Below are 11,097 nucleotides of genomic sequence, written 5' to 3'. Positions count from 1 at the left end.
GCATGGTGACGACAGAAATGAGCACCTTTTTGTGATGCAGCATATGGTTAACTCCATGTCAGGAGATGCTGCAGCTTGCAATGATGTTTGGTATGTTGATTCAGGTGCCTCTAACCACATGACCAGTCATGGTGAGTGGTTTCATGATGTTAGAAATTTGGATAAGCCAGGTTATGTTGAAACAGGTGATGATACTGCGCACCCAATTACGCAGGTTGGTAAAGTGCCATTGGCTATGCAGGATGGCAAAACGAAGTACTTGGCAGATGTACTTCATGTTCCAAAAATCACTAAGAACCTGGTTTCAGTTGGCCAGATGGTTGAGCAAGGTCTGCAGGTTAGATTTAATCCTGATGGATGCTTTGTTGAGAACTTGAAAAATAAGTGCCGCTTGGTTGCGAAAGGCAACAAAAATGGCAGAATGTTCACCTTGGATGTTGATATGCCTGAGGTGAAAGCTGCTATGTTTGCGCATGGGAGAGGTGTCATTGCAGATATTGAGATATGGCACAAGCGCATTGGGCACGTCAATATACAAAGGCTGAAATCTATGCAAACGAAAAACATTGTTGCAGGTTTGCCTAAATTCAGAGTTGAGGGAATGCAAAAGGTATGTGAAGCATGCCAAATGGGTAAGCAGGCCAGACATGCATTTCCCAAAAATGCTAAGGTGAGCAGAAGACCTTTGGAAGTGATCCATTCAGATGTTTGGACAACCAAAGCTGCTTCTATTGGTGGATGCCATTATTATGTGACGTTTATTGATGACTACACTAGGAAGGTGTGGATTTATTTTATGAAGCACAAAAGTGAAGTGTTCAGCCATTTCAAGGCTTTTAAGGCCATGGTTGAAAAAGAGAAAGGTGTGCATATTAAAGTGCTAAGATCTGATGGAGGGGGAGAGTACTTTTCAGAAGAATTTTGTGAATATCTAAAAGAACAGGGAATTCAAAGGAAGTACTCATGCAGGTCTACCCCTCAGCAGAATGGGGTTGCAGAAAGGAAGAACAGGCATATTGCAGAAGTAGGACGGGCGATCCTAAATGAGAAAAACATGCCTAATTATTTTTGGGCTGAAGCAGTAGCAACTGCTGTTTATATTATGAACAGAACCCCCACTGCAGCTGTCCATGGCATGACGCCTGAAGAAATGTATACAGGCCAAAAACCAGATATTTCTCACTTGAAGGTATTTGGTTGCATAGCTTATGTTCATGTTCCTGATGAGAAGAGAACAAAGCTGGATCCAAAGGCAGAAAAATGCATCTTTATTGGATATGCTCTGCACCAGAAAGGGTATCGCTGTTATAACCCTTCCACCCGCAAAATGCAAGTGAGTAGAGATGTTGTTTTTGATGAAATGAGCAGCTGGTATGCACCAATTGTTATGGTAGGAGATGCAGATGCAGGAAATGGGAATGCTGCAATAAATGCAGAGCAGCAATCTCAAGCCTTGAGTGGACCCAGAGTGTCCTCTACTAGTGGATCTAATGCATGGATAGGGAGATTGAGATCTAGTGAATCGTCACATGGCAGCCCTGATAGTGTTGTGCAGGTATCACATAAGGGAAAAGAAAAAGTAGACCATGCTCCAGTGTTTGATGTGTCTGCTGGTAGCTCTCATGTTGATGGAGAGTCAAGCGGCTCTGAAATGAGCCTTGATGAGGAACTTGGGATTCCTTCTGTTGTTACACCTGGTGCAAGGAAAAGCAGGCATGATTTAAAGACTCCTGCAACTCATCCAGTTGTACGGAGGTCCACTCGTATTAAGTATCCAGTTGACAGGCTGAGATATGATGGGTATACAGCACATCACTATGCTTATATGGTCAAGGTTCTAGAGGAGCCAGAGCCCACATGTTTTGAGGATGCAGCAGGGCATAAAAATTGGGAAGCAGCTATGGATGAAGAGATGGCTGCCTTGGATGCAAACCACACTTGGGATTTGATGCCTTTGCCTCATGATAAGAAGGCTATTGGCTGCAAGTGGGTTTACAAAGTAAAGCACAATGTTGATGGGTCTGTAAGCAGGTACAAGGCAAGATTGGTTGCCAAAGGTTTTGCACAGACATATGGAATTGACTATGAGGAAACTTTCAGCCCAGTTGCAAGGATGGCAACCGTGAGAGCAGTAATTGCTATGGCTGCTGCAAAGGGATGGTCTTTGCATCAGATGGATGTGAAAAATGCCTTCTTGCATGGTGATTTGCAGGAAGAGGTTTATATGATGCAGCCAGAAGGTTATGAGGATAATTCACACCCCGATTTTGTATGCAGGTTGCGCAAAGCCTTGTATGGCTTAAAACAGGCGCCGAGGGCATGGTCAGACAAGATAGGGCAATATTTTGTCACTATTGGATTTCAGATTTCCAATTCAGATTTTTCACTTTATGTGAAAAGGACAAATAGAGGGATTGTGCTTGTAGTCATCTATGTTGATGACTTGATTATTACAGGTGATAGTGATGCAGACATTAATGAAGTGAAGCTGCTGTTGAAGCAGAAATTTGAGATGAAGGATTTGGGAGAGCTGCGTTACTTCTTGGGCATTGAGGTTATTAGATCCCTGAGTGGGATATGGCTGTTGCAAAGGCAATACGGTTTGGACATGCTGTCCAAATATGGGATGACAGGCTGTAAGCCTATCTCTGTTCCATTGGAGCAGAATGTGAAGCTCAATGCAGAGACAAGTGAGCTTCTTGAAGATATTACTATGTACAGGCGCATAGTAGGTAGCTTGATTTACATGACTATAACCAGACCAGATTTGAGCTATGCTGTGGGGCTGGTGAGTCAGTTTATGCAGGCACCGAGGAAGCCACATTTGGATGCGGCTAAGTGCATACTGCGGTATGTGAAGTCCACATTGCATTATGGACTGTTTTATGAAGCTGGGTGTGCATTACAGGTACATGGATACACAGATGCTGACTGGGCTAGTAGTGTCTCAGACAGGAGATCTACTAGTGGTTTTATGTTTTCCCTTGGGAGTGGTGCCATCAGTTGGAGCAGCAAGAAGCAGCCAACAGTTGCCTTGTCGAGCACAGAGGCTGAGTACAGGGGTGCAGCAATGGCTGCATGTGAGGTAGCTTGGTTACGGAAGCTACTTACAGATATGGGACAGTCAATTCATGCAACAGTTGTCATTCATTGTGACAACATTAGTAGCATCATGCTTGCTAATAACCTAGTTTATCATGCTAGAATGAAGCACATTGAGGTGCATTATCACTTTGTGAGAGAGAAGGTTCTAGCTGGTGAGATTGATCTTGTCTATGTCAGCACTGAGGAGCAGGTGGCTGATATTTTTACGAAGGCATTGGGTACCGAGAAGCTTCGTAGATTTAGGAGCTTGCTTGGTGTACGTGAGATGGATTTGAGCTTGAGGGGGAGTGTTGAGATATCAAGCTCTACCCCCGATATATCTCCTGGGGATGACTATCATTTATGTCACCGCCTATGTTAGTTGTACTCGTGGTGTAGTTAGACTACCACGTATGTTTTGGTTTGGGTTCACATATGAACCACGTATTCTAGGGTTTGACATATAGGGTATTTCCCTCTTCTATTGTATGGTTGTTGTATGCAAAAGTGAAGAAAGGCTTCACCCTCCAACCTTGTGTCCTCTCTCTTTTGTGTGTTGTGAAGAAAGCTGAACTTGAGTCTCCTATCTCTCTCCCTTATTCTTTACAAATTGTTTACACAAATGGAGTGGGAGGGGCAAGTGGCAGGGGCATGTGTTAGGGGCAAGTGGCAAGGGCAAGTAGCAGGGCAAGTGACAATGGCAGGATGTCCTAGGTTTAAAATCATAACATTTGGTTGGGTTTTGTACCCTAAACCCTCAACCTTATTTTTGATTCCCTAAATTAAATTTGGGAGGCCACTGACACCCTAGCATCCATGTGCATCATTTCCAAGCAAAAAAAAAACCCTAAATCCAACATCATGCGACCAAAGCCCTGTTTCAACCCTAAATCCAACATCATGCGACCAAAGCCCTGTTTCTATGCAAACAGTGCAGAAACATTCAGGGGAATTTTTTGCTTGAAAATGATGCACATGGTTGCTAGGGTGTCAGTGGCCTCCCAAATTTGATTTATTTTTAATATTTTTCCCTAAATCACACAACCATAACCCTAATTGTTTCCAGAAATGGAGTGGCAGGGGCAAGTGGCAGTGGCAGTGGCAAGTGGCAAAATGTGTTGGGTTTAAAATCATAAAATTCGGTTGGGTTTTCTACTCTAAACGCTAAGCCCTATTTTTTATTCCCTACCAGTTGAAGAAAAAGCAATGATTTTTGTTGCTAAAATGAACCTAGAATTATACTGATGATTTTGAATCACATGATGTAGTTGGCAAAGCTACATACCTTTTCTACCTCATCGCGGAGTGCATCAACTACAGTGTCCAATTGGACTCCCTTTTGTGGTTGGGGTCTTGAACTTCATGTTGGCTTGAGGTGCCAGCTTCTTCATCTCTCTCCCCAAACAATTCCCTCTGCAAATTCATGAACTGCTCATCGGACATGTCGTACTCTGGTGCGGCATCCTCGATTGCCTTCTGTGCTAATCAGATTGCCTCCATATCGATGAGGCTCGAGTCATCAAAGCATGCAATCTCATCGATTCCTGGATTTGAATGGAGCATCAAAGTTAATGACATCTTCAAAAGTGTCATTCGAGAGCCAACATAGCACCTCATCCTCTCTAGGACCGGTTTCTTCCATCACTTCCAATAAGGTAAGGTATTCCTCACCCTCAATCCTGATTGGATCCAATCGAAGCAAGGTGTCCTCGCTTTCAACTTGCTCCTCAGCTAGGCTAATAGTATGCTCCTCAGGCTCTAGGTTTGAGACATCTCCTCCACCACTTATTGATGGACCTGCTCCACCACTTGTGGATGCAAGACCCTCGGGCTACTCGCCAACATCCTCATCAAACTTGCTAGTCACAAGGAGAACGGTAAGGGCTGAATCTCTCTCAATCAAATGAATTGGGGAAGATGAATCATCCCCGATGGGAATAGCATACTCATGGAGAGAGATAGGGACATTATCCATGGCCCTACCTAGTGTCTTCTTGAAGTTAGCACTCTAGTTGAAAGAGCTCAAAATATCCAATGAAACCCATTGGTGAGGGGAGTTAGCAATCACGATAGATTGCCCATGGATATGTCTATGAAAAAATTGAAGAGAGGGATTATGAGCAGGAAGGAGAGCTCTCAAGTTTGACTCAAGATGGAATGCCTTGCAGAAGATAGGATAAACCTGATCTGCAGAGGCATGGGAATTAGTGGATGAAACACACTAGTCAAAACCTCTCTAGGGGAAGCCATGAGTGTAGTAGGATGCTCGGGAAGATGAAAGAGGAGGCTATGGAATGCAAGGTTACTCAAGAGTGGGAAACTGAAAATGTGAAAATGACCTTAGAAGTGTACTTTATAAATGAGCATTGACCTTAAAAATGCTCTTAATTACAATATTTTTATATTTATTGTTTTTTCTTTAGAAAGTCTCTCTCTCTCTCTCTCTCTCTCTCTCTCCCCCCTTGCTCTCTCTCTCTCTATCTCTTTCCCTCCCTTTGTGTCCCTATTTTCTCTCTCTCTCTCTCTCTCTCTCTCTCTCACCCGATGATCATCTAGTTGCCATGTTGCCCTTAGCTATCTATGTCATGGACATTGATTTTACATATATAGTTTTTGTATTTTGTTAGTGGCTCCACTCTTTGGATCAATTGTATCTGGGTTTTTTTTCAATCTCATAGTCTCTCAAAGACCTTAATTAACTTTCTTATTTTTATGTTTCTCAACGTAGACATGCAAATGAATAAATGTAATCTTAACTCTCTCTCTCTATTTTGTTAGTGGATCCACCCTTTGGATCAGTTGTATTTGGGTTTTTTTTCAATCTCATAGTCTCTCAAAGACCTTAATTAACGTTTGTATTTTTCTCTTTCTCAACTTAGAGGTCCAAATGAATAAATGCAATCTTAACTCTCTCTGTCTCCCTTTGTGTCCCTCCCCCTCCCTCTGTCTCTTTCCCTCCCTTTGTGTCCCTGAGTACTCTCTCTCTCTCTCTCTCTCTCTCTCTCTCTCTCTCTCTCTTCATACATCTAACTCTGTCGCATGGCCAGGTGCATTATTTGTGTCGCTTATTGCACTCTCAACTTCTCTCTCTCTCTCTCTCTCTCTCTCTCTCTCTCTCTCTCTCTCTCTCTCTCTAATTGCTATCTATCTCTATCACACACTCTCTCTCGCACAATATAGATATACAAATACCTACAAAAATTTAAAATTACAAGTATTTATCGCTTTATCATTCATAGACCATAGAGAGCCATCAATATAGAGGTGCAAACTGAATTTAAAAAATCTTAACCAATAAATGAAACAACACTTTGTATTATATATGATTTATGTTCATACGTGTAACAATGCCTCATTGCCAAGTGCATTGTTGAAGCACTAAGGATTCAAGAAACTAGATATCATATGAAATACCTGCCATCATGTCTCTACTATCTCTAGAGTATAGGGGGGGCAAGAATTCTTACAAAGGATACTTGTCTCATCCCTATATCTAACTTTGCGATTATCAAGTCTAAAATAATAGTCTTGGGGAAGGCTTGCTATTGCCAACTGCAATTCTTCCCTAATAAATCGCATGGTCCACTCCTCTTCCAATTCCAACATTAGATCAAGATGTCCTTGCCGATAAATTGATACCTCGACAACAGCACTGTGAGTCCTATCGTGTCGATCATCATCCATTGCTTCCCATTGAAGGTTCTTCCAGCTAAACCTTCTATATGTGAAAGTCATAAAGAGATTTTGCCTTCCAATGAAATACCTACAAAATTTGGGATCTGTTAATGCATAGTATCTTGATAATTTTTTATACAAACAAGAATTGTAAGATTTACTCACCAAAATGTCACATCTGAAGTGTTCAATCGACATTGTACTAAATCTTTAGCATGACATGTTCTTGTTGTCCATCCATTGTCAAATAGCTCAGATAGCCAATCCATTTCTAAGCTCTTGCAAGTGTAAGTAATCTTTGTTTTCCTTAATTACCTACAACTTGCAAAGAAATCAATAAAGCATGGAAATGGAAGAAACCAGCTCAACCTAGCATTTCTTACACCAGTAGTTGGATTCATAGCATTTCTCACATCATTAAACATTGTATTTCTTTATGATTCACTTATTTCCATGCTTGGAAGCAGCCATTCTTGACTATCAAAAGAGGGCAAGGGATGAGATTCAAATCTACCAACTTGTCCTTCTTCATCTCGCACAATGAACATTGAATCATAGAAGAAGATCCCGTCCTTTTTTAATTCTGATGGTGTGTGACCTTCATACTAAAGACTCCCGATCTCAACATGGAGGATATGCAACACCCCAGTTATGCATGCTATAGGCTCCCACTCTTTGTAAGTAGATGGATATAAGTCTGTAAAACAAATACAAGGCATAAGACAGTAGTGTCAACGTCCTTAAGCAAATACTCTAAAAAGCAAATGAAGTACTAGTACACTTTGAAAAACTTACAATTGGGCCTACGATATGGAAGTCCCGCATTCAGATGCACATATATGTTTGCATGGGTAAAGACATGTTGAATATATACATTTGTCACTGTGTTACTGCCAGGAGAAATTTCAAAATCTAAGATCCTTCCCTTCCAATGTTTGGAGATGTCCATTGCATCCTTCGGACCCACTTTGTAGCACCCACAATTAGTGGGTTGCATTGTGATCCAAGAATATTTCGTGTAGAGTTGAGGAATCCATTCCCCATGCTCATCCTTAACATTCTTCAATACAATAGACTGTAAACTACTTTTGTATCTATCATTTTCTACTTCCATAGTTTTTGCCAGTGTACCATATGATTAAAATTAGCTCTTTCTACTTCCAAAACCCTCCAAATTTATGTCTTCTATTCTCTCTTTCTCTATTCCTCTCTTTCTCTTTCTTTGCAACTCTCTCTCTCTCTCTCTCTCTCTCTCTCTCCTTTAACTAAACCTCTCACAAAAACAAACAAAATATTATTACAAAAAAAATAGAATACTTCTCTCTCTCTCAATCTGTCTTCCAAGGTACCCCTCACACAAACAAACATCAAATTTTTTTGAAATACTTAGTTTACGATATGCTCTCTCCTGCTCTATTTCTCCACAAACAAAGAAAACATTATCAATATCATATCACTCTCTCTCTCCTAGGATCTCTTTTTCTTCCTTCTTTCTCAAATACTTCTAAAACCTAGCAGTTTGAAATACAATCTCCTCAATCATCCCCTCGATAAAAGAAAACATAGCGGTTTGAAATATAATCTCTCTCTCTCTTTTCCCTTCCTCAATCTACCACTCCTATACTAGCAAATAAAAAACGACTATTTTTTATCTCTCTCCCTTACTCATCCCCTCAAATAGATTCAAAAACATAGCATTTTAGAATATAATCTCTCTCTCTCTCTCTCTCTCTCTCTCTCTCTCTCTCTCTCTCTTTCCCTTCCTCTATATATCCCTCCTATACTAGTGAAGAAAAAAATGTCAAAAATCGTCTTGTAGTTTTACATATCATCTACCTTAATCTCTCCCTCTTTCTTGTCTCTTGTAACAAACATATAGACAAAGTGTAATACAAAAATGTATCTACTTAATACAAACAAAACTTTCAAGGAAAAATCACTTCATTACCTGGAAAGTATGTGTTCCTTCTTCTGGAGTTGACTCTATATACTCCAAAAAGGTAGAGAAATAGCCAAAAATGATAGAACACCCACTTTTCTCACTCCTTCCAAGCAAATTTAGGTTGCAACTTTAGGAGGTGACTCTCTATACTCCAAAAAGGTGAGGAAAGAACCAAAAATGAGAGAACACCCGTTTTTCTCACTCCTTCCAAGCAGATTTAGGTCGCAACTTTTGTTTCTAAGAGAGAGTGAAATAATTAGAGAATGAATGGAAGAGAAGAGGGATGAATAAAGCTTGGACAGAAGTTTCTCTGAGAGATTTTCGAATGTGGAAGAAAAACGTTAGCAAAGAGGAGAGAGAATGACTAAGCAAGAGTGGGAAGAAGATATTTTGAAACCAACTACTAGAAAGTAGCGGAAATGAATGTTTGAAATGTTTTGGAAGAGAGAGAATAGGGGGAGAGCTGGTTAGGAAGTCAAAGTTTTGGCCAAAAGGTTGAACCAAATGGAAAACGTGAGCATAGTTCTAGCTAGGAAATAGTTTGCCCTGGGAGAAAAACAAGGAGGCCTGACATGGTCAGGGCAAAACTATCAAAGATAATTTCTTATTGTGAACCATCAATGACGTTTTTTGGGGTATTTTGAAAAAAAAATGAAATTTCCCCTAGATTTGGGGAGCCTCTATTACAGAGAAGTCCACATGGCATAATCTCCTTCATGGATACCATATTCCCTTATCCAAGCCTCTAATATTTTAGTAATTCTCCAAAGGGCCCCTTTTTTAGTCCAAAATTTTTGTAATGATCACTGTCAGTTCTCATCATGACAATCTTTAATCTTGTGTTGCCCAATCTAAAGTCAATGAATATTTTTTCCTCTTCGCCCCTAGGTTAGCAATATAGAACAATACTATTATGCCTTCTATGAGTTTTCTCTTTTTGACATATTGGTCACCACACCACGTCTTCCTTCTCCGCTAGATTAAGCTTTGTGACCAAGTTGTCCTCAAACACAATTTGTGAACCTTCATCAATTTGTTTAGCCCATTCTTATAACTTGCTCTTGCCCATCTGTATGTTGCATTGTTACCCTTAGGTTTGGTACGAGAAATCTTACTTGCACTACCACCTTCTGATTGAAAAGGCATGTGCCTCATGGTGAACATGCATGTTGTCTGATAGGTTGTAGTGTGATTTATAGCTTATGATTCAAGTCATTGCAAGTTTCATTCATGATCTTGTGATGGATTTTCTTGAGCACCTTGTTCGTGGCCTCCACTTGACTATTTTTCCTTTAGTAAATTGAATTCTTATGTTCAGTTAGGCACTCCATTATTATTTAGAACACCGAACTAAATCAATCCCTTGATTTTGACATGATTTCAATAGGGCATCCGACCTACATAGGATGTTTTTATATAAAATCCTAGTGTGATTTGGGCATCCCTTAAATCCTTTCCTTTGGCCCATTTGGTGACATAGTTAGTTGCCACCATGATGTATGTATTCCCTCTTAGATGCATGGTATCTTTGAATGCTCCAATGAAATCTATTTCCCACTTTTGGAAGGGTTCGCATAGGTATGTAGGATTGAGTGGCAACTAATTTTTAAACCTGCCTAGTCATATATCACATCTTTTCTGATGCTTCATTAAATCTATGTACAATATAGTCTACCATAGTCCAGCATTCAATGTCGTTCTAACCATAACTTTAATCGAGAATCAACCTCTTGCTACTCCTTAATGAGCTTCAACCATCAATATTTCCATTTATGTGGAAGAAAAAATATTTGTAAGATCCCCATCCTTTTGTTTAGAATTCTTCTAATCAATGTATACATTCAACATATACTTTCAAGGTTTTAGTCCAATTCTTCACTCCCACTACATGATTTCCTCATTTTGTCTTCATACATTGACACAGCAAACAGCCTTGCATTAGGCACCTCATCATCTATCTCCTCTTTAGCTCTTTATCTTTGGTGTAGAACAAATAGTTTGTTCTATAATGACGACCAACGCATATGGATTATCTTGAAATTGAATTCCTACAACACAAGCATTCACCTTCACCATGATCATCATGATAGTAATTTAGAACTCAAACAGTGGCCTTGTAGAGAATTACTAAAATAATAGTGGGCTCTAAAGTAATGTGGAACTCTCCAATAAGATTGAAAAAAATAGACTTATTCACAAAAATATTTAAAAGATACTTATTCTCTTCACCCAAAAAAAGCATTGACCTTGTCAGACCCCCTTTTCCCAAACTAGAAACATGCTCATGTTTCTTTTTTGGTTGGCGCTTGTGGTTCAAAACTTTGAATCTAACTAGATATCTTTGAGTTTTCCTCCATGTCCACACATTTTTCTCTTTCCCATCTAGCAAGCTCATA

The sequence above is a fragment of the Dipteris shenzhenensis genome, chromosome 14, assembly GCF_047967505.1.
Source record: "Dipteris shenzhenensis isolate YYH24624 ecotype China chromosome 14, Dip_SZ_1.0, whole genome shotgun sequence".
NCBI classification, from domain to species: domain Eukaryota; kingdom Viridiplantae; phylum Streptophyta; class Polypodiopsida; order Gleicheniales; family Dipteridaceae; genus Dipteris; species Dipteris shenzhenensis.
This window is presented reverse-complemented; position numbering follows the sequence as displayed.